The sequence below is a fragment of the Bufo gargarizans genome, chromosome 1 (genome assembly GCF_014858855.1).
Source record: "Bufo gargarizans isolate SCDJY-AF-19 chromosome 1, ASM1485885v1, whole genome shotgun sequence".
Lineage (NCBI taxonomy): Eukaryota > Metazoa > Chordata > Amphibia > Anura > Bufonidae > Bufo > Bufo gargarizans.
The window spans coordinates 705,091,480-705,115,174 of record NC_058080.1 but is presented as its reverse complement, the minus strand read 5'-3'; the positions used below and the strand labels follow the sequence as shown (position 1 = coordinate 705,115,174).

At 43.3% G+C, this 23,695-nt stretch overlaps 1 protein-coding gene across 1 annotated transcript in view; it reads left to right on the top strand.

The window, feature by feature from the left end:
- Nucleotides 1-23,695, top strand: part of CELF4 (CUGBP Elav-like family member 4) — a 997,927-nt gene that overhangs the window by 122,534 nt on the left and 851,698 nt on the right. The gene's annotated exons all lie outside the window — the stretch shown is intronic.

The window sequence follows — 23,695 nt, the reverse complement described above, 5'->3', positions numbered from 1 at the left end:
GTAAGATAACTAACAGGCTGTGTAGAGAGGCGGCCCGGGATCTCACTGCACTTACTATTACTCCGGGGTGCCGCTCCGTTCTCCTGCTATGTCCCCCGGTATTCTGACTTGGTTATACTGGGAGGAGTCTGCCCTATTTCTCCCTGGGCGTTCCTTCTCCCTGGCTGTAGCACTGTCCAATCGCAGCGCAAAGCTCACAGCCTGGGAGAAAAAATACCTCCCAGGCTGTGAGCTCTGTTTGGACAGCGCTACAGCCAGGGAAAAGGAACGCCCAGGGAGAAACAGTACTGACCCACCTAGTATAACCAAGTCAGCAAAAATACCGGGGGACATAGTGGGAGAACAGAGCGGCGCCCCGGAATAATAGTAAGTGCAGTGAGATCCCGGGGCGCCACTCTACACAGCCTGATAGTTATCTTACAATGTTTGGACCGATGAAAGGTCCTCTTTAAGTTTGTTAATGAAAGGCAGCAGTTCAACATACTGTATAAAATAGCAAAAGAAAAAATCTCAAGAAATCTCAAATATATAAATAATATCTACCTTAACATGGCTGGGGATACAGCAAGATGAGTCTTGCTAAATAATCAAATATTACTCATCATTTCCTCTCCTGCGTTCCAATGCTGATTCATCCCATAGCAAATCAATCTTGAAGCCTAAGCAACATCTAGAAAAAATTGGATTGAATAATCCTTTAAATATACATTTTATTACAAAGTCATAAAAAAGCTTATATTTCAGTTCATTGATATAAGTAACTGGAATGGATCTCTGACAACCTTTTATGTATTTATTCACTGAGAATTGTATCAAGCCAATATGCAATTTATTACAACCAGAACAACCAAATGCCTCATATTATAGATACTACCTATTTTCATATCTGGGTTAATAATAGTGAGGTCCTCTTTTCAGGATTCTCATGTCTTGAAGAGTGGTTACAAAGAGCTTCTCTTATTCTGGAGGACCTGTCCTGAACTGCATTACACAAAACCTTCTGACATTATTAGGTACTGTGCAATGCTTCATTTGTCCTTTGTGGTGGCGCTGCAGGGAAACTAAATACTTACTGTTAGGTGTCCTTGGTTCATCTATTAAGTAGCTAAGGGAACTGACCAACCATTATATGGCTATGATATGGAAGAATATAGGGCATATTTGTACCCAAGGTCCAGTTCAGCCATGGAAGCTGAGGGTTGATGCAGTTAGACAACACCAACAACAAAAGAATGTATCCCAGTGGATAAATTCTACAGCATTGCAAAGGCCACTTATAGAAGTGTCTACATGCCAGGATACCAGCATGGAAAATAGTTCCAGTCTCCAGAAATACCTCACACAGGCATAAAATATTTTTTTCAGTTTCACTTATCATATTCTCATAGACTTCCAAGAAAGAATGTTTTTGAAAGGAGCTCTAATAAGAATCAATTGTATGGTCAACTTTAGACTTGAGTGGAAAAGAAATCCAGCACTAAAGTGACCATCAACACTTGTTCCACAGAAGCCATTTTACAAATCATTCTGGACATGATTACAAAATATCAATGGGAAAATATCCAATTTTCCCTGTGATGACTGATCTTTCCACTTGACTGCCGTAGACCTGGAGTTTTCAACCTTCTTTTGAAACCTATTCCTGCGACGTTCAATGCATTTTTAGGATATTGATGAGTTTCAGTCGCATCTTCAAAGCGGGAACTTGTGGCTACAGTATGTTATGCACTGTTTAACAGCTCTGCTAACAATGCAGACTATTCGCCTTCTTCTCGGAGACCCAGAATGAACTATTTCTCACCATACTTTTCACAGTCTGTGGCAGATTGTACAGTCAAGTGTAATTTACAGTGTCTGGGCATGCAGCAAACCGTAAATTGTAAAAACAGAAATGCTCCTTAAATAGGACTCCTAGGGGGAAAATGTTCAAAAACAACATACAGTAATTTGCTTTTATGTATTCCAAATACATGTTTGTCATAAATGCGTTCGCACACCTGTGCGTAGGCACACACCCCATACTGCATGTAGTGAACTGACAAGAGCAAAAAGTTATAAAACTTTATTTTCCTTTTATGACTCTTTTGTGTGTAAATCATCCAAGAATTGGAGGCAAATAATGTATCCAATTTTTAGATGAATATCTGTATGTATTACATATGTGGCTCACGTATGCCAGTTTTATAGAATGGCTTTCCATCTTAATTCATAATTTTTTATAACCATATGCTTTGTTACTTTCATTTAGGTAATATAAACTGACTAGTTAATTTTACCATGAAATATGGGACCTAACATGTTTTTGGGAGCGATTGTCGGTGCATTGTGCCTTTGTCTGTCTCCTGGTTGAGGATCATGAATGACTAGTGTCACAGATAGAGTCTTCCTCCAGGCTAGAATTAGTATCTGTGACAAACATGTGAAATCTTTCTCTTTCTTATATTCATTCTGTGGGGTTTCACTCTGGTAGATAGGGTAAGCGGACGCAGTACAGATGTAAAAGACAAGTTCTTAACACAAAACTTCAGTGTTTATTCACACATGAGGCAAATGCACAAAATAATGTTACTTTGCAGTCTTGGTGTTTACTTCACACACAATGGAAAGTAAATCTTGGTGTTACTTCACACAAATTGGAAAGTTCATATAAGACAAGTCACCTTGATGTTAGTTCTGCCTCCAGCAGTCCACGGCAGACTTTAGGGGGGCCTGTTTCCTCGGCCCATGGGTCTCAGCCTTCCAACCTGGCACCAAGCCTCAGATCCCAACACAGAGATCCTGCTGCAGAGCCCAGCTTCCTATTTAATGACAGCCAGGTGCTGCCAAAAACCCAGAACGGCAATTCCCCTCACTGTATCACATACCCCCCCCCCCCCTTTGTTCAACCCTGAGGGGGTGAACACTTGCCAGACAATGTACTCGGAACAGGGCATCCATGTTTTCCTGCAACCGGATTCCCCTGTGTTCCACTGTAAACTTAAAGTTCTGTAGTGAAAGGAACCATCTGGTGGCCCCGGCATTTCTGTCTTTGGCCTGGCTCATCCACTTGAGAGGGGTGTGGTTAGTTACCAAGCAGAATTTTCTCCCCAACAAATAATAGCGGAGAGACTCGAGTGCCCACTAGATTGCCAGGCACTCTCTCTCCACTATACTGTACCTGGTCTCGGCTGGGTTGAGCTTACGGCTGAGGAAGACAATGGGATGCTCCTCCCTGTTGACTTCCTGAGACAGTAGAGAGGCCTACTTCGGAGGCATCGGTCTGTACTATAAAATCCTTTTCAAAGTCGGGCGTCACCAAAACCGGGGACCCGCTGTCACAGGTAATGGGGAAGGGGAAAACACCAGATACACACAAAAGAAATAGACAACAGTCTCTAGGCCTAAAAAGCTAAGGAAGAGGGATGGTGACACCCTAGTAATCCCTAGGCCATTCCCTATCTCCTGCCAGTATGAGCAGATCCTGATGGTGGAAATGCTCATACGCCGGATACATATGCCCTGCTAAAACTGACGAGCCCTAGGATAGGTAGCAGGAGACAAGACAGCTGGTTCCTTCCCAGATGAAGAAACCTGCGTCTCCCTGAGGCCTAGAACCAAAGCACACCATAGACCAACAAACAGAACAGGCAACTTGTACTTAGCTTTGAGATGAATGTATAAGCAGGAGATCCAAGACAAACAAGCTCTAGCAACTCCAAGAGGAAATATCAACCGCATGGTCAGCAGTGTGAGGCAGACCTAAATAGAGACTCATCATTGATAACAAGCAGAACCTGAGGAGAGGTGAGATCCTGCCAAACAACAACATACAAAGAGGAAAACAGAGAGACCTGTCAGATAACCTCACGTGCAGCAAGTCTATCCGATCTTCTTACCTCTGTCACGGAAGGGACCGTGACACCCGCACAGGGCCAACTTCAAAGCGGAGAAAGCTTCTTCTGCCTGATCATCCCAGCAAACCATCACTGGCTTGCTTCCCTGCAAGAGCCCTGCCAATGGCGCGGCCACCGTAGCAATGTGGGGGACAAACCTCATGTAATAGCCCACCATTCCCAAGAATGACTTTACCTGTCTAGTAGTGACAGGTCAGGGCCAATTCCGTATCGCCTCTATTTTGTTCACTTGGGGTTTGATGACTCTGCGCTCAATGACATACCCCAGGTATTTAGTCTCCTATCGCACATTTTTTTGGGTTAGCGGTTAGTCCAGCCTTCCGAAGGGAGTCCACTACGGCCTGCACTTTGGGTAGGTGACTCTTTCAGTCGGTACCGTGGATGACAATATCATCCAGATAAGCCGAAGCCTACCGACGATATGGACGAAGCACAATGTCCATAAATCGTTGAAAAGTGGCAGGGGCGCCATGCAAACCAAAGGGTAAAACCTTATATTGGTACAGCCCCTCTGGTGTCATGAAGGCAGTTTTATCTTTGGCAGCCTTCGTCAAGGGTACCTGCCAGTACCTTTTGGTAAGATCCAAAACAGAAAAATATCGGGCTTGTCCTAACCTGTCGATAAGCTTATCCACCCGGGGCATGGGATACGCATCGAATTTGGAAATCTCTTTTAGTTTACAAAAATCATTACAGAACCATAACATCCCGTCCGGTTTGGGTATTAAAACTATAGGACTGGTCTACTCACTTTTAGACTCCTTAATAGCATCTAGTTGTAGCATTAGCCATCCGAGATGGCTTGTCGCCGAGCCTCGGCTACCCGGTATGGTTTTAACCAGACTTTTGCTTGAGGCTCAGTGACAATCTCATGCTGAATTGTGGAAGCGCATCCGGAGAGGTCTGAGAACACATCCGTGTTCCTGCTGATGAACTCCCTGGCCTCCTGAGTCTGTTTAGAGAAAAGGCTGTCAGCAATCTTCACTGTGGCAAACGCTTGCATCAGACCGAGGGGCCGAAACCTCTTCCCCTAGAAAAATCGTCCGCGGTCTGTCGTCAGTACCGGTCTCCCTATCTTTCCAAGGTTTGAGTAAATTCACATGGTACACCTGCTCCGGCTTTCGCCGCCCTGGCTGGTGTACCTTGTAGTTTACCTCTTCAACTTTTTTGATTACTTCGTAGGGTCCATGCCACCTAGCCAGGAACTTACTGTCTACGGTCGGTACCAGAACCTGGGTTAAAGATCTGGACCGGAGCCTGCCGATTATAGACCCGACTTTGAGCTTGCTGAGCTGCCTCCATATGCTCTCTTACAAGAGGCAACACTGTTTCAATATGTTCATGCATCTGGGTGACGTATTCAATAATACTTTTATTTGGGGTGGGTTGTTGCTCCCACGCCTCTTTGGCTATGTCCAGCAGACCACGAGGATGTCTGCCATATAGCAGTTCGAAGGGCGAAAATCCAGTATAGGCCTGGGGCACCGCTCGCACTGCGAACATAAGATAGGGCAGAAGGAGGTCCCAGTCCTTCCCATCCTTAGACACCACTCTTTTAAACATGTTTTTTAATGTTTGGTTAAACCTTTCTACCAGGCCGGCAGTTTGCGGATGATAAACGGACATCCGTAGCTGTTTGATGTGCACCTACTTGCAGAGTTCCCTCATAACCTTGGACATAAAATGGGTCCCCTGGTCAGTCAGAACCTCTTTAGGTAGCCTCACTTGGGAAAACATCTCCATTAACTCTTTAGCTATATCGGATACCGAGTGGCGAAATCTAGGACGACCAAGATGGCCAGTATACTCAGTAGACCGCACTAGGGTAGCCCTTACTAGGGTCACCAAGGTCCCTGAGTCCAGCAGCCCCTACGCTTAAGTGTCTCCCACTTCCACCTAGCACAAGTGGTCTAGGGATTCTGGTGCCTGGCCAACATATATGTTTGTGAACCTCGGTGCGAATCTTGTCCCCATCGTGGTACCCCACTGCTGCATATAAAACTTGTCCTTTGAGGACATGCGGTCATTACGGTGTCTGCAAGAAATTAAAAATAAACAGAAAACAGCACACATATATGGAAATAAAAAATGAATGGACAGGGGACACAGAAACATACAAAATAAAAAATCACATGACCTGCAGAAGCAAGGGTGCAATATACGCCATAACATGACGCTTATGACACTATAAGGAGAAACATGGGGGAAACAACAGTGGCACCACTTTTTGTGGAATAGAAATGGTTAAAAAAGATAAAAGGGGGAAGATTACATCAAAAAAATGTCCAGAACAGAAAGCCGGTTGATATTTAATTTAAACACTCTGGTACCCTCGGGACTAAACTCTAAGATAGAATTATTCGCCTTTCAATAATATAAAACCAGAATGCCAGGAGTGAAGGGGTTAAGGAAGGGAGGAGATACGGACCTTCAAAAGTAGTACCAGGCACCAGAAGAAGCATCCCTGACGAAGATTAGCAAACTAATCGAAATGCGTTGGGGTAACTCTGGTCCTCCTAGTCCACCGTAGCTTCTGCCGTGACGTCATGCGGCGCTCCGTGCGAGTGCGAAAAAGCGTTTTTTTCAAACAACGAGCTGTGCCACCGGCCGGGGCCAAGCTCTGGAGTTTACTAAAAATCTCCAATAACTACTAGGGTCCAGCCCCCTACACCTTTCCTCATCCCGAACGGCACTTAAGAAAAAAGAAAAAAGGAAAATCAAGAAAATCAAGAAAGATGCAGGAGAAACAGCCCTCGCAGATGAAAACCCAGGATAAGGTATTCTAAAATCTGTGAGTTTCTGTATTTACACACTGCGGACCTTCCAAGTGCCGACAGACAGGGAAAATAAAGGGGGGTATTTGTCGCACAGTACCTAATACACATATTGCATACATCATTTATTTGATTCTCAACGGTGGCGATACCGCTGCGGTACCGCAGCGTCAGTCCATTTTTTAGTGCCAGCGCCGGTGTATGATCAGTGTTTTATCCTCATTACAGATGGCCAAAATGTAGTCTGCTGGCCAGTTGAGGACGTCCTGATGGATTATGGTCTAGCATTTCTTCTCTGAGACTGGCCAATAAGAATAGAGGATTATGGGATTGTTAATCTCCATCTGGCCCTTGTTTGAATAGACTGAAAATGAGCCTGGTCCCATCTAGCTCTGGTCACCAAATGAATTGTCTGGAGGGCAAGACACATCTAATAACATCTGTCAGCCATCTGATTTGGCAAAGGAAATATCAGGTGTGTTTGGTCAGGAAAAGCTTTAGAAAAAACCCACCTGGATAGTGTGGGGTAGAGTCTGTGGAGCTATGTTATAACATCTACAAGACTACAAGAAATGAACTCCGAGTTCCATGGCAGGAATACCTGAACCACTTCTTTTAGGGACTTGAGTTTAGTTTTTATGTAATCCCATTTGGTTTACCTCCCTTTGTATTGCCCTTATTGGGCAGACTAGATGGGCCAAATTGTTCTTATCTGCCGACACATTCTATGTTTCTGTAATCTTAACTTGTATGTGCTGTTGTTAAATCATATTAAACCTTTAAGTTGAATAGCTGCTATGTTGTCCTGTTGATACAACTTGGTTATATTTAGTATATCAATTGACTATCTGTACAGCAGTGCGCTGCCTTGGCGGCAGTTGCTGTGCAGTGGGTGGGAATATTCCTAGCATAGGTAGTACTCCCAGCAGAAATTGGTGGGGAGAGAGCTATCTCTGGGGGTAGTCTGGGAATAGCTTTCTGTATTGACCCGCAAGGAAGCCGGTCTTTCTCATAAGGGGTGAGTGAAAGGTGGCATCTGATTTAGTGTGCCATGACAGTACCTCTTCTCTAAGATTTAATTGCTACGGGGACAGACACTGGTCATTGCTGTAGTGAGCTCCATTAAGTGTGAACTTCTTGATCCTGATTGCACTTGGCCTCTTTTTAATCAGGTTTTTCTACTCTCTATCTTTACATTAAGATGTAATTTCCACCCAACCCGTTGATGATCAGTTCTAGTGTCAAAACAAGAAAGGATGGTTCTTGTTAGCTCGGGGACAGTCAATTTCACTATTGATTCTGTAGGGGGTGCAGAACCTATTGAGCATTTTCTGTCTCGAATACGTTGAAAAACACTGGAACGCATTTAGAAGGTCAACAATCAAAGGAGACATCACAGACATTTTCAGAACCTCAGAGAAGACAACCAACTTTTGTTTGGATAACAATTTTCTTACTTTGTGGTCAAATAATGACATCTTTGTTAGCTATTTGTCCCTGCTACTTACTGTATTTCATGTTCTCTGGATTTCATGGAAAAGCTCTTGATAAAAGTAGGTGTTGATAATATGGACATTATCTATGGGCATGAATACATGATGCTTCAAAGTCATTTGCAGTCATTTGCAGCATGGATAAAAAAAAGTATAGTCCATTCAACCATTGTGTTAAGATATTTCATGTCCAAGGTGACCTTTTTGAGTTTTAACTTAATAAGGCTCACCTTGAAGACCAGACATTTCACCATAGAGACTATGAATAAAAAAGGCTTGGCTTTTCCAGTTATGGGTTCTTCTATACTGTAAGTTTCCTTTATCATAAGCATTGCATACTGTATGTGGGACTTTTTGGATTTAACTTTATATTAACAGTGCAATTGACAATAGGTGATTGAGACAACTCAGTAGCTACTTCCCATCTGTGTATAGTGAAATTAACACAGATCCTGCTGGGTATGCTTCACCATAGCAGTCAACATGTTGCGTGTCTTGCCTGCTGTAAGCAAAAATTTGGAAGTACTTCTGTTGCAGGTTAGACAAGATGAATGTCCCTTATAACAAAGTATCTCCACTAGTTCCCTCCACAAGGCCCTTTAAATGTGTCACAGGGCATGCTCACTATGTTGTTTGCTGACTGACTCCTCAGAGTTGCTTTCTTATGCTTGGGTGTTTATTCTAAATACAATCTGCTTGAATTGCTTGGCTATTTTCAGGAGTCTCATAGCGGTGAATATATAGAGCACGGCGCATGAACTGTCACATCTCCGTTTGCCACGATAGTACTGCCAGAAATAGTCAAGCCAGCTCTTGGCTATTTTTTAAAACTCTCATAGCGGTGAGCGAAGGGTGGCCACACTTGCGCCACTGCTCTCTCTTCCCTTCGAGGGCCTGTTCTAGAGATAGAAGTGGGTCCCAGACATTGATGACATATGTGTGATGGTAACACATCTTTAAGCTCACAGGAGATTTTTTTTAGCTCACTGGATTCTGAATTCTCACTGCAATCTTAACAAACCTAAAGGATTACATCAGGATAGGTTTTCAGCCTTTGGATTTAAACAAAAAGGGTCCCATCATTGGGAGCAGGCAGAGATCTTGAAAATGGCGAGGTATATTAGAAAGTTTCAGAGCTTTTCATTATGTAATAGTAACATAGTAACATAGTACATAAGGCCGAAAAAAGACATTTGTCCATCCAGTTCGGCCTGTCATCCTGCAAGTTGATCCAGAGGAAGGCAAAAAAAAAAACTGTGAGGTAGAAGCCAATTTTCCTCACTTTAGGGGTATAAAAAATTCCTTCCCGACTCCAATCAGGCAATCAGAATAACTCCCTGCAGATCCTCTGTGCGGTCAGTCCTCCTGCTTATACATCTGAGACCAGTAACTGGCTGCAGTGTGCATGTGCTGTATACCTGCACACCACCAAATAAGCAGTGGTAGGCGGACCGGACTTGCAGCACAGAAGAATGGCTTCAGAGGCAGAGGAGGTAAGGGTATTTTTTTTTATTTTATGTTTCTTTTCTTATTTTATTTTTACCATTTGGGGGCTCATTTGACATTTTGAATTATCTTGGACAACTCCTTTAGGCTTACAAAACATAGAAAACTGGATTTATTCCAAACCCTCATAGCCTTTAATAATTTAGGTGCAATCAATTCGAAAACTGCGTAAATCTCCATGTTGGTGCAATTTTAGTAGCATCCCAAACGCACCGTGGACTCAAAGCATGCATCCGGTCAAAGAGGCTTTAAAAGAAATGTTGCAATATTTTGTACTGGCAAATTCAAGAAAAATTACTATGAAATTCTTAGGCATTCTAATGGCAAATTCAAAAAATATGATAATTATGCACTTAGCATTTTCATTTCCAGGTATTTCCACACAGGCCTAATTAATGGGGTAGATGCAATTTAGGGAGTCAGGCTTACAATGACCTTGAGGATCATCATTAAGTCTAAGACTTGTTAAAAAGAACTCCATCTCATTCCTTCAGGATGGAATAGGGGGCCGGGGGTTTCCTTTACTCTCTAGGAGCGTCTGCTTTCATGCATCTCTCCGGCACTAAGCCCCCTATACTGGTTTCTAGAACAGCCTCACATGAACACATTTATTATACCAGCCAATTAACTGTGCATTAATTATAGCAATATCATAAGAGTTGAATTCTAATAGACAGCTTATGCTCATGTCAAAACGTCCCAAGGGAAGAGGCTACAGTGAGAGGTAGAAAAAAAAAGAAGAAGCCCTTTCCTATTGTGAATTGTTACAGTGAATATATAGCGACTTAATAGTATGGTAATAATAAACGGGCCCAGAGGAGCAACAGAATGATGCTCCTAAGCATCTACATGTTTCTGTATTTGCATTAGACTCTTTCACCTTCTGCTTTATCACTCAAGGGTAATGGACTAATATATTCTTCTATAAAGTTGTCATACAGCACTGAAATCGATTAGAATATAAAAGGTATCAGCCTCTTTCGAGAGAAAAAAACTGTCTTTTTTGTATTTTATTTATTTATTTTAATGTATATATATATATATATATTTTATAGATTTTTATTTTAGGCAGTCCCTAGTAGCACAGAGTATTTCAGGAGAGCAGTGTGCTGATCTTGTGCAGGGTTACCCACTGAGGGGCTAGTGTATCAAATGTGGTGCTCCAGAAAATTGGGCTGTAGGGATGAGTGAATCAGAAAGGTCTAATCGGCAAAAGATCTTTATATGTGAGCAGGGGCGTACATGGAAATCATTGGGCCCCATAGCAAGAATCTGAATTGGGCCCCCTAACTCCACCTACTACCTACCCCTGGCCCATCCTACCTCCCGACGATACACTGGCCATTCAGCAGCAGGAGCTTTGTACTGCTAAATGTTGATTGGCCACTGTGCAGTGCAGCAGTGCCTGGGACTCTGGACAGCCTGAATCGTGGACAGTCTAGACATCTGTGGTGCGTGCTCCCTGAGTGTGCACAGAATCGGGGAAGGAAGAAGGGCCCGGGATGGAACGGAAGACAGGGGGGCGGGCCGCGAGCCACCTCAATGCCCCTTAACTAGTTATGTACTATACACTGGCTGAGTCTGCAGATGTAGGGGGCGGGCCACATAGCAGCTGCTTGGTCTGCCTATATTGTCAGTATGCCACTGTATGTGAGGAGCTGTGCCTGCAGCTGAAGAAGTGCCCATTTGGCGCTTGATTGACAGGGCCAGGCAAGATGCCTGACAGTTCCTGCCTGGTGCCACTGCTCCAAGTAGTGGCGCAAGCGCAGAGGCTGTGCGCATACTCTGCTACACTTCCTAAATATAATATACTGCTTAATTTACAGTAGAATTTCTGCTCCAGAAGCAAAACCTTTTCACTTGTGCCGCTACTTGGAGAAGTGGTGGAGGAGCGAGATTTTAGGGCAAGGATGGACAACCTGTGGCTCTCCAGCTGTTGCAAAACTACAACTCCCAGCATGCCCAGACAGCCTACAGCTATCAGCCTACAGCAGGGCATGGTGGGAATTGTAGTTTTACAACAGCTGGAGAGCCGCAGGTTGGCCGGCCCTGTTTTAGGGCCTGGAGAGATGTCCAGCCCTGTCAATCAAGATGCAGGTGAAGAACTCCTTGCTGACGAGACCTTAGAATTAATTTGCTCATCCCTATTGGAGTGATTTTGGTTGTTTTTGTTGGTGAAGTTTGTATTTGTGCCAAATTTATGACATGTTTGCATTTTTAGCATGGTTTTGGGCATGCTGGGCAGTTTTCCTTCACTGAGGTGGACAGATACACTTTCAGCCAGATTGGTCATTGTCACAAGTGTGTTCTGGTCCTCTGGTGGTGTACAAACTGACGGAACCTTTGTAATAACCATAGTTAGACCTCAGACGGAAAAATCTGCTTTTGTGTGACAAATTTAACAAATAACGTGCACCCATTTTGTAAATTTGTCACAAAAAGTTGCTTCAATGAAGTAATATACTCCAAAAAAGGCCAAAAAGTCAAACATTAATCCATTGCCTCCTGAGAGTTACATAATGGAAGGAGCAGTGGGCCACATTTCTTGATGTGATTGCGAGTACATAAGGTCATATAATGGCAAATAAGGTTGCATCAGGTTTTAAGCAAATACACCTAAAAAATATTTCACCGTACCTTGCTGAATAACAGGGGGTGGTTTAGCAGAGATGCTAAACCACCAGAGCTAACCATTAGATAAACGTACAAAACTATGTATCATATTTATCATCAAGCGTGAGCAACTGTGATAGATTTTGCACATCATTACGCTTCTTAAATTTACGGTATGCTGTGTAGATTTCAGACAGGATTAGTCATCTGCACCATTGTGTCAAAGGGCACAGAGTATTTTTGGTGTGCCAGTCTGGTATTGAGCTTATGATATGAGTTGATGGAGGAGCACAGAGCGTTAGGTTAAATGTTTTTTTCTGAGATTTTTGTTTAACTTTTTTTTTCAACAGTATCTGATCAGTGGGGGTCCAAAACCCAGGACCCCCACTGATCAGCTCTTTTGAGAAGTCAGAGGCCCTCTTGTGAGCGCCACAGCCTTGTAGCAACCTACCAACCACAGCACCATACATTGTATAGCGACTGTGCTTGGCATTGTGCTCAGTCCCATTCACTTGAAAAAGTAACAGCGAAATAGGACAACCCTTTTAATGGTGAAGGATTAGCAATCCCTTAGACTACTACTCCTGCTTCAGCCTTATGCAAAATCCATTAGGGATCCAGTGGGTCCACACTATCTCTAGTAGGTCTCATTACACTTAAACATTTTTCAACATGTCACTTTGCTTGTTTCAGTGATTTCAATTAATTTGGACTTTAATATAAGACTAAGACAGAATGACAGATGTAGTGGCATCTTTAGATTCAAAATTCAACCTGATTCTATAAAAAAAATTATGTTTAATTAAAATTAGAAATTCTTGAGATACATTTTGGGAGAATTTTTCAGGCATTCAAAGCACTTTTGATTTGGGGAGAATTAATTTGTACCCAAATCAAATTTCTTGGCCGATTTGGTGAATCAGACCTGAAACAAATTTTAGGAAATTTGCTCATCCCTAGTCAGAGTACCATAAAAAACAAAAAAAAAGATACCCACCGATTCTCTTGCCGATCCGTGGTTCCCACTGGTCTCTACTTCCTGCTCCCTGATTGGCTAAGTAGTCATTTCCTGTGTGGGTCCAGGAAGTAGGGATAAGCATGGACCCTGGAAGCACAAAAACAGAGCAGCGGCTGATTGGTGAGACAAGAATTGTTTCTTTTATTTTTTTAAGACACATTGACCCTTTTTAACAATTATTTTACTAGCCGGATATTCCTTTCAACTTTGCAAGGAATCAAAATTGTATATTGAAGCAGCTATCTAAAGATATTTCTAAGGAAATATCTAATAGGAAAAAAAAACTCTGAAAATCAACATCAAAGGATAGGTCCTTCATCTTCCTTCAATACAAAAAATATTATTTCACAAAGTATCTGCGACAACTCTTTGGGTCTGAATTTTTTTTTAGGATCAAGTTTAACCATGCCAACACAAGAAGGACATTTGTCTGCTGGGAGTAAGCGAAAGAACAAGGCATTTCTTTGCACGCCATTCAATGTGACATAACATTGGAAATAATGCAGAAGGCCAAAAATGCTGTCTCCCCACTCTGAGCTGAAGAAGCATTTGACAGTAGCTTAAATAATAAAATAAAATTCTTCAAAGCTGAAGAATAATTCTCTGTGGGATTAGTGGATTTGAAGTTTGGGATATGTGTGAAAATGTTTCACTTTTTATTTGGCATGAAGGAATGCATGGCTAATGCTGCATACTGTAAAAATGGATCCTCAGGTCTAACAATCCTGGCGGTTATTTTAGAGAATTAGAAATTAGCAACTGCATTTTATAATATTGTAAGAAGTAATTTCTTTATATCTCTTTTTTCAAGTTTTACCACTGCCAATAATACTAGGTTATCTAGTGGCAGTAGGAGGCCCATGCCTATGGCTGACCATTCATGTTGAAGGTCAATGTCTAGTTGATGCACAAAGGACTAGTTTAGTAGGCTCCATTAAAATGGAGTTACATGTTCTGTAAACCCATGCTGATAGAAGGCATGGGTGGACTGGCCATAGACCCTACAGGGAAACTTTTGCATGAAGTCCTGTGATTTTTGGGTGGTGTGTGTCAGAGAACACTTTTTGGAGTTATCAAACTGTCTAAAAGTCAAACTGTCTTTGTTGTCCATAGTGACCAATCACAAAGCAGCTTTCAATTTTACCAGAATAGTTTGAGAAATGAAAGCTGCATTTGGTTGCTATGGGCAAAGTGATTGGTTGCTATGGGCAGCATAAAAAGCCTTTCTTCAAGGCCGAGTTCACATCTGCGTTACCATTTCCCATTTCCTATCCTGTCATTGGACAAAGCTTTACATGACGGAGTCCCAGATCTGTCCCAGGGACCTATAGGGGAAGAGGTTTCATAAAGGAAGGACTGTGTGTGTAATTTCAGCCTGAAGAATATAATAAAAAAAACAGACTGGCAGGTAATATGGCCACCATTACACTTCCAGTGGCTGTAGACCCCGGCGCTATTCATGCAGTTGAATGCAGCTATACCACCATACTGAGGCATAATCAGCCAGATTTAGAGAGCAGGCTGACAACCTATAGGTTGTCAACCATTTTTTCCCAAAACTTAAAAAAAGGAAAAAACTAAATCCTTAACAACTATGCAAAAAAGTATAGTGGCTTGCATAGATTTGAGCTATAACTTATGCCACCACCTGGCATAAATGATATAAAATCCAACAGACCACGGAGACGTTGTCCCATCCCACTAAGCCCTATACCCTTCTGAGGCGAGAAGCACAAAAAGTTTCAAATTATGGCACAAATATGGTATCTGCCATAATCTGTTACCTTTGTATAGTCATTTTTGTAACGTAAAAGACTTAAAATGGTTAGCCCAACTTTTACATTAATAGCATATTGCTAGGATATGCCAGCAACCTCAAATAGGTATGGATCCTACCTATGCCCACAATGGGGCTCTCCAAAGCGAAGAAAAGAACATCACACATTTTTGGAACTGCCAGAAGAAAATTGGCTGCCCATGCACGGTGTGCTCTCCTTCACTTTGGAGGGCCTGTTCTGGAGACAGGAGTGAGTCCATAGGTGAGACCTGCAGCTATCTGACATTGATGGCATATTCTAGCGCTATGCCATCAATGTCTGAGATGGGAATACCCCTTTATTAAATCTCTAGAATTTTACGATGGCTCAAGTGGAAATGCTATTCCAGTATTGTGAGTGGGTTAAATGACTAGTTTTAAAAGTCCAGTCTGCAGTAATCCTAATTTCTGCAGAAGCTGGTATGAAATGAAGGTTTCTACAGTATGTCCCAGGTTGCTCTGTGAATGAGAGTGAGCATTCAGAGGGTTGTCATGTGCGGGGCACGGTACACCAGAGCATGTGGTGCTCACAGTCCTCCTGGGGATTATCTTTAATATTGAAATATTGCTAACAACCTCCAAGAACTTCATATGTGAGCAGTGCCTGCCTTTGGGTGCCCTTTTCCATCTGTTGAGAAGACATGTGTGACCATGCTTTGCAAAGGTAATGGTGTGAGGACATTACAGCTGTTCATTTACAGACATCCAGGAAAAAATGTGCACTCCGCTAATGATGCTGAAGTAGGTAAATCTCACCATAGGCTGCCTTTATACGGACGCAGTGATGGCTAATGCATTATAATTTGTGGCCCAAAAATGAAGATTAACTTAAATGTTCCAAGGGCAGAGGGTGCTTAATCATGGCACAATAGGCTATGTACTCAGAGGCTCAAGGTCCTTAATAGAAGGTTATCTTTCTAAAGACCAGGAAAATTGCAAAATATAAAATTCATCCAGACATGACTTTGAGGTATCAGCCTTGCAGCTCTTGAGTCACAAATTCGACTCTGGCCAGGGGAACTTTTGCATAGAGCATCTAGGATTTTCACTTGTGGTTCTCCTCTAAGTTCTCTGGACTTCTTCCTTCCATCTAAGATAATTAGTCTTATTCAATACTGCTAATTATATTTTTTACCTCAGTGTTGGAGCAAAAAAATTGTCTGAAGATTCACGCTAAAAGTCTTGAGATTCTTGGAATCTCAAGACTTTTTTGCCATATAATGGACCAGCGTTGTGAAACAGACCAAAAGTCGTCATGTACTGTAGCTTGGAGAGGACCCTTCCCCGGTCCTGACATTACAATATAAGTACCTAGCAGTGTAGGGCATATTGAGGAGATGTGATATTGCTTATTTTTATTCTGATGGGCCGCTCCATTCCCCCCCAGTATGCTAATCCATACCATTGGTAAAGGGAGGAGACAGCTATGTTTCTCAGGGGGCATCTCCTTCTCCCTGAGCTGTCCAATCTCAGCAGAGAGCGTCACAGCCAGGAAAAAGGTGAGCTTTTTTTTCTCCATGGCTCCCTGGCTGTTGCGTGATCACGCTGGTGGCACGCAGTGATGTCATCACTGATGACGTCGCTGCACTTGGCCAGCGTGTTCATGTGGTGACGTCTTCACCGCAGGTCCTTTGGTGGGTTTTCTACAATCAAGACGGAGCGGACAGCCTCTTCACGATCAAATTGATAAGCCACCTTTATTTTCAGCCACCATTTTAGGAAAAATTGATTTGTTACCACGAAGCACGAGGAAATTTGGCTTAATGCCGAATCTAATTTTTCCTAAACTTTGGATCGAGTTCCGCTTCGTACGCTTTGATTCACACGCCACTGTTTCTTAGTAAATACAAATCACTATGTGTGACTTTTTTTTTTTTTGCAGCTCTTCATGCTCTGCTTTTATGGCGCAAAAAGAAAGAATATTTTAAAGTTTATTCTTCCGACTATATTAAAAAAAATATTCTGATTTATTTTTGACGGAGGGGTAAATTGCGTCCCCTCCATGTGACAGCCTGCTCCATGTATATTCATGAAATACAGCAGGAAAAAAAAACATTTAAAGGGGCATATTTCTGGAGGATTAAACTAGACAAGGACAGCTGCATGGGTAATGGAGAAGAGACGTGATGGACATTGTTGTAAATAAAACTGAAAACTAGAACTTGATCTTTAATTGCCTTTCAAAACGCTAACAAATTAAATGGCTGACGCAGGGTTCGCGAAGCCTCGATAGCTCAGCTCATAGTCTTTTCAGGGAAAAAATTTCATTAGTCAACACCAGGTGCAGGTACAGGCAGCGGACAGAATATTAAATAACCGCCGTACAAGTATAACAGCAAAAGGCCTCGGCTTTGAGTGTTTTAGACTTTTGGGATTTGTTTTATTGGAGGAATTGTAACCATCTGAGATCAGCCACAGCCAGCCATCCGATCCTCATGGGCCCCACTTCGACATCAGGGCCCTAACTGACGCTTCCTTAGGCGTTATGGGTAAGGTGCAACTACCTTCCCTGCGTCCGCTACATCCTACGCATACCGTATAGTGCTCAAATAAAAGCGCTATATAGTACCTAAGAAAATAGTGGACTTTATAATCTGGATGCCAGTTTTATTATTATCTAACTATCTATCTCATATCTATCTATCTTTCTATCTATCCATCCATCCCTCATTTAATCTATGTTTCTTTCTATATATCTATTATTTATCAACCTATCTATCTATCTATCTATCTGCCTATCTAGTTTTCTATATCTATCAAATTATTTACGATCCACACATTTGATATTGCACATACCATAGATAGATAGATGATAGATAGATAGATAGATAGTAGATAGATAGATAGATAGATACCATTACTAATACACAAATATGAGATTAAGAACCCATTACTATTTCCTGTAAAACACTGGATCTATTATAAATGGCTCCCTTTAGTCTTGCCTCTCCAGCTCTTGAGCCCCAGTTATCATGACTGATAGCCTAGTCGTGTAGATACCTCTCCAATGCCTTATCATCCTGAGTTGTCCTTCCAGTATAGTGATGGAAGGAGGATTCTCTATAAATCTTCACGGAAACAGATGTACAACTCGAGGATAGCAAATGAAAATATCTGGACAGCAAAGGTGAAAAAAGTTGAGAGGTCGTTAATTTGAAGCATCAGCGCTTCTACCCATCATCCCCAGGAACTGTCCTCCTGTGGATGTCTTCCACTTTTAGCCTAACTTCACGCCACATTTATGGCATAAAAAATGGGCAATTTATGATGAACGACACCTTTTCACACCTTTCCCAACAAAAAACACCAGCCAGGGCCAGGGTAAGGCACACCCCAAAGGGGGTGTGGTTATGGGGCTTGGCTTAACACAGAGTGTTAAAGGGATATTACCATCTCAGACAATGGGAGCATATCGCTATGATATGCCCCCATTGTCTAATAGGTGCGGGTTCCACTGCTGGGACCCGCACCTACAACGAGAACGGAGCGGGGAGAGCTGTAGCTGGAGGACCCCAGATTTCCCGGGGTCTGTCCACCACCAAGTGCTGCTCCCATAGAAGTGAATGGGAGCGTAACACGCATGTGCGGCCCAGGCTCCCATTCATTTCTTTGGGCCGACGGAAATAGCCGAGCCAGTTCTCGGCTATTTTTGGCGGCCCCATAGAAATGAATGGAGGGCGGCTGCACATGCGCAGTGCGCCCTCCTTCACTTGCGGGGCCCCGTTCTCGCTATAGGTGCGGGTCTCAGCGGTGGGACCCGCACCTAACAGACAATGGGGGCATATACTAGCGATATGCCCCCATTGTCTGAGATAGGACAACCCCTTTGAATCACTATCATACTGTAACTCTCAATAATAATATTGTTTTTTAAAATTAACACAGGGGGGAAGAACAGGGGGAGTTAAGGGCTGCACTAATGAGCGCTCCACAATTGAAGCGCTCATTAGTAGCATTCGGGTTACGGAAATACCGGCAATTAACATTGCTGGTAGAAAAAACTTACCAGGACTGGCAGGGACACTAAAATACCGGCCTACCGGCAACCCTACAACCAACCAGCTGTTTGAGAAGGCACCAGCGCTCCTGTGAGCATCTGTGCTTGGTATCACACTCAGCCCCATTCTCTTCACTGAAACTGAGCTGCGTCTAGACCACGTAACCAATGGATGTGATTTTGGTGGTCTACGAAAGCTGAGAGAAGGGCGCAGTGGTACTGCGAGCACCTCTGCCTTCTCAAACAACTGATCACTGGTCCCTCACCGATCATATACTGATGACTCATCTAGAGGATAGGATACTCTGATGCACAGTGTCGAACTAGGGCGCGTCGGGCCTACCAGTAAAAATAATTCTGGGGGTCCACTGTACAGCTACATGCAAATATTATCTGGCTGACCCCCATTTTGAAAATCCCTAAAACTTCAGCAACACACATTGCTTTTCAGCAGCTGCCTCGCCTCAGACTGTTCTGTCCTGGAGACCCTGGGGGAGATTCATCAAACTGGTGTAAATTTAAACTGGCTTAGTTGCCCATAGCAACCAATCAGATTCCATCTTTCAGTTTCAAAAGGAGCTCTGAAAAATGAAAGCTGGAATCTGATCGGTTGCTATGGGCAACTAAGCCAGTTCTTCTTTACTCCAATTTAGTTAAATCTCCCCCCTTGTCTCTGGCTTAGAATTCATCTCGGCCTCCTGATAAGAATCAGCTGGGTGGTGTATTAGATAATGTACCCGGTTTGTATATGGATGCATAGTCTGGGTGAGGTGCTGTACCCTGAATATCTGTATGTCGTGCAGTCAGCGTACGGTGCCCGTGTGGATATGGGAGGACTAGGAGCCCAGTGTGGCGCAAAGGCCCAACTGGGGATTCACCTGTTACCCTGTGCACCAGTCTGAGCCCACTGCTGTACATGCAGCACACCAGAGATGTCTGGCAGCATCTCCTCCCCTCCCCCCATTAAAAATACATGTATTCTCCTCTAAATGGAGCAGGCATGTGTATGGATAGGTAGGTGACATCTACTACATTATCTGTACTCAGAGAGTTATCACAGTGTTATCTGTGGTGTTACATAGGACTGCAGATACCATCTACTAGATTATCTGCACTCAGAAAGTTATCACTGTATTGTCTGTGGAGTGACATAGGACTGCAGTAAAACCTATACCATTATCTGTACCTTGAGAGATACCATTGTGCTCTAACAGTCCAGGTCCAAAAGAATTGGCAAACTTAGGTCTGCTATAAATCTGTATACAGGTATATACATTTCTCAGAGAGCGCGGGTTTTACCAATTGGTAGAATTTGTCCTGTTATCTGTAGTTTTACATAGGACTGCAAATTTACATCTCTCCAGGTTTTGGGTGCTGAAGGGTGAAGTCTGTGTAACTGACAAGCCGGGCTGATGGACAGCACTCTTACCATAAGCTGCGGCACAGGAGCGGGCTGAGTGACAGAGGGGCAGGGGGTGAGCAGGAAATTAATCCCTTGTAAATGAATGTAAATGGATTGCCGGGCGCTATCGGTGACAGGAGCTGGTGGAGAGAACTTCAGCATGCAAAATACTCCAACTTATCTCATCCCACTTGTCCGGGGTCAATGAGACTCCAGCATCCAGAGAGACCCCAATCCTTCTTATCAAATGAGAGGGATAAGGGGGAGAGAGACTTGTTAACAACTAAATCTAAGGCCAGGATGCTCATGAATAAATTAAGACTTGATGATAAAATCTCTCCTCACCCTCTGACACCGCAGCGCAAATTATTCACCACCGAAGGTCTGCACACTTCTCTTAGTTAAAGTTTATGCTAATTCACCTTAACTCTTTACTAGATCAAGGTATTGAAAGGCGAACACATGAAAACTGAGCACGAGAAGGGGGGGGGGGGGGGGGCAGAAGTGTTACTTTTTTTTTCCAGCATTTAAAGGAATTATCTCATAAATGATTTTCATACCAAAAGTCGGGAAAAATTATTAGCTGTTTTAAATTCCTTTGCATTGTTTCTAACATAAAAATTACCTTTTCGGCATTTTTGATTCAATGCATTCTACTTGGTGCTGCTAGTGGCTGTCTCTGGGCTGAATTAGTCTCCTTCCCCCTCTGGCAGCTAACTATATACTCAAGTTCCTTCTTACTTTCTTTGCAGAAGTCTTCTTAATATTACTGCCATGTTACTGCAGAGACTCTGCTCCTCTCCTGACAAGGAGGGCAGAAAGTTACTTTTGTTGGCTACCCTGCTACCTGGCTGGGTAATTAAAGGGGTATTCCCATCTTAGACATTGATGGCATATTGCTATATGGGACCCACTCCTATCTCTGGAACAGGGCACAGGAAGTGAAGGAGAGAGCACCTCACATGCATGACATGCTTTCCATTCACCACTATAGGACTTTCGAAAATAGCCAAGCAAGTGGACTACCATGCCAACAGTGTCGCACCACCAATATAGGCAGACCAAGCAGCTGGTATGGGGCCTGTGTGGAAAAGAGGCCCACAGTGAACTAAAGGCTCACTCCTTATTACACTCATTACTGTCCCTATCATTAGTGAAAAAGCTAAAGGACCTGTGATTAATGATTATGTCATAAGCAATACTGCATATCCAATGAATGAGCATACTTGTCTACTCTGCCAAAATATCTGAGAGGCTCCTATTAACAATGGACACCTCCAAGACTTAGGAAATCTCCTGGATGCTACACAATCCTTCTGGCATCTTCTGGAGAGCATTTCTGGTTTCAGGATTTTGCGTCGTCAGACTGAGCCCAGGCATACAAAATACGTTGAGGCGGCGGTGAGGGTCTAGTCATGGAAAATGGGTGTGGTCTACCTACAAAAAGGGTGTGGTTTGTGAAGAGAGTAGCGCCAATGCCTGGAAAAACCTTCACTTTCAGAGGTCTCTTTCCAGAAGTTGGCAACCTTGTGTATGATAAGGTGTCGGCTTTCATAACCCACAAAGTGAGGACACTATACCACATAGAATGGAAACCGTAATCTATATACCAGCATCAGAGGACATTACAGGGATAAGGTGTAAAAGGAGATAACTACAACTCTCAGCATGTCCAGGCCACTATTATGGGATATCAGAGGACAATTCAGAGGGACTATAAGAGAAGAGGACTACAACTTCCAAGGTTTCTCAGACTCAACACTTCTCCACTACTGAGCTCTGCCTCTGCCTGCACTGATCACATGACAGTAACATCATCACATGTTCTTACTACTTCTCTCCACTGCTGAGCTCCGGACCCTTCTGCACTGATCACATGACAGTAACATCATCACATGTTCTTACTACTTCTCTCCACTGCTGAGCTCCGGGCCCTTCTGCACTGATCACATGACGGTAACATCATCACATGTTCTTACTAATTATCTTCACTACTGTTCTCTGGCCCCTCCTGCACTGATCACATGACAGCGACATCATCACATGTTCTTACTAATTGTCTTCACTACTGTGCATTGGCACCTCCTGCACTGATCACATGACGGTGACATCATCACATGTTCTTACTAATTCTCTTCACTGCTGTGCATTGGCACCTCCTGCACTGATCACATGACGGTGACATCATCACATGTTCTTACTAATTCTCTTGACTGCTGTGCTCTCACCCCTCCTGCACTGATCACATGACAGTGACATTATCACAGGTCCTTATAACCTCCCCTGCACTGCTGAGCTCCAGCTTCTCCTGCACTGATCACATGATGGTGACATCATCAGAGGTCCTTACTACTTCTCTCCACTGCTGAGCTCTGGCTCCTCCTGCACTAAGCACATGATGGTGACATCATCACTGGTCCTTAGGCTCTTGCAATGTAACAGATCATAGCACTCGCCTGGCCAGGACATGTCTGTGAAGAAGAGGATGTATGGTCTCCCTATGATGCCTCCTAGAAGAGCCTGTTCAGTGCCATACTGCCACTGGTTGTGGTACTTTTTAAGGAGCCCATACACACAAAAGCAAATTCGACCAAACTACCAATTTGGGCAGGACTAGAAAATTATCTTATGTGTATGGGGGTATGCCAACTCCCCATTAGATGTAGGGTTACGAAGCATTGGGCATGTTGAATTTCATTAGACTCAATTATGAGAGATAAGCCGCCATCAAAGTGAGCAAAGTATGCATGTGTATGCAGGGTGTGGATGTGGGGGCTATGCAGGGTCAGTGCAAGGATTTTTGCTAACACAAGCAAAGCTACATTTTGGCGCCCCCCCCTCTCAGCTCACCTGGCCCTGGTCCTGTCTTCAGCAGCTGGCTTCTCCTCTGTGTTGTCCTGGTATCTTCTCTCAGCTTCAGACAATCGCTGGTTTGAGGACCATATTTTTTGCCCTCTAAGACACACCTAGGTTTTAGAGGAGGATAATAAGAAAAAAATATTTTCCAGTACACCTCAGGTCAGACCAGCAATCAGACCCTTAATGTTAATCAGACCTCAGCTCACAGCCCCAATCAGACCCCCAATGTTAATCAGACCTCAGATCAGACCCCCATGTCAGACATCAGCCCCCATCCATCAGCCCCCCGTGTCAGCCATCATGCCGCCCATGTCAACCATCAGC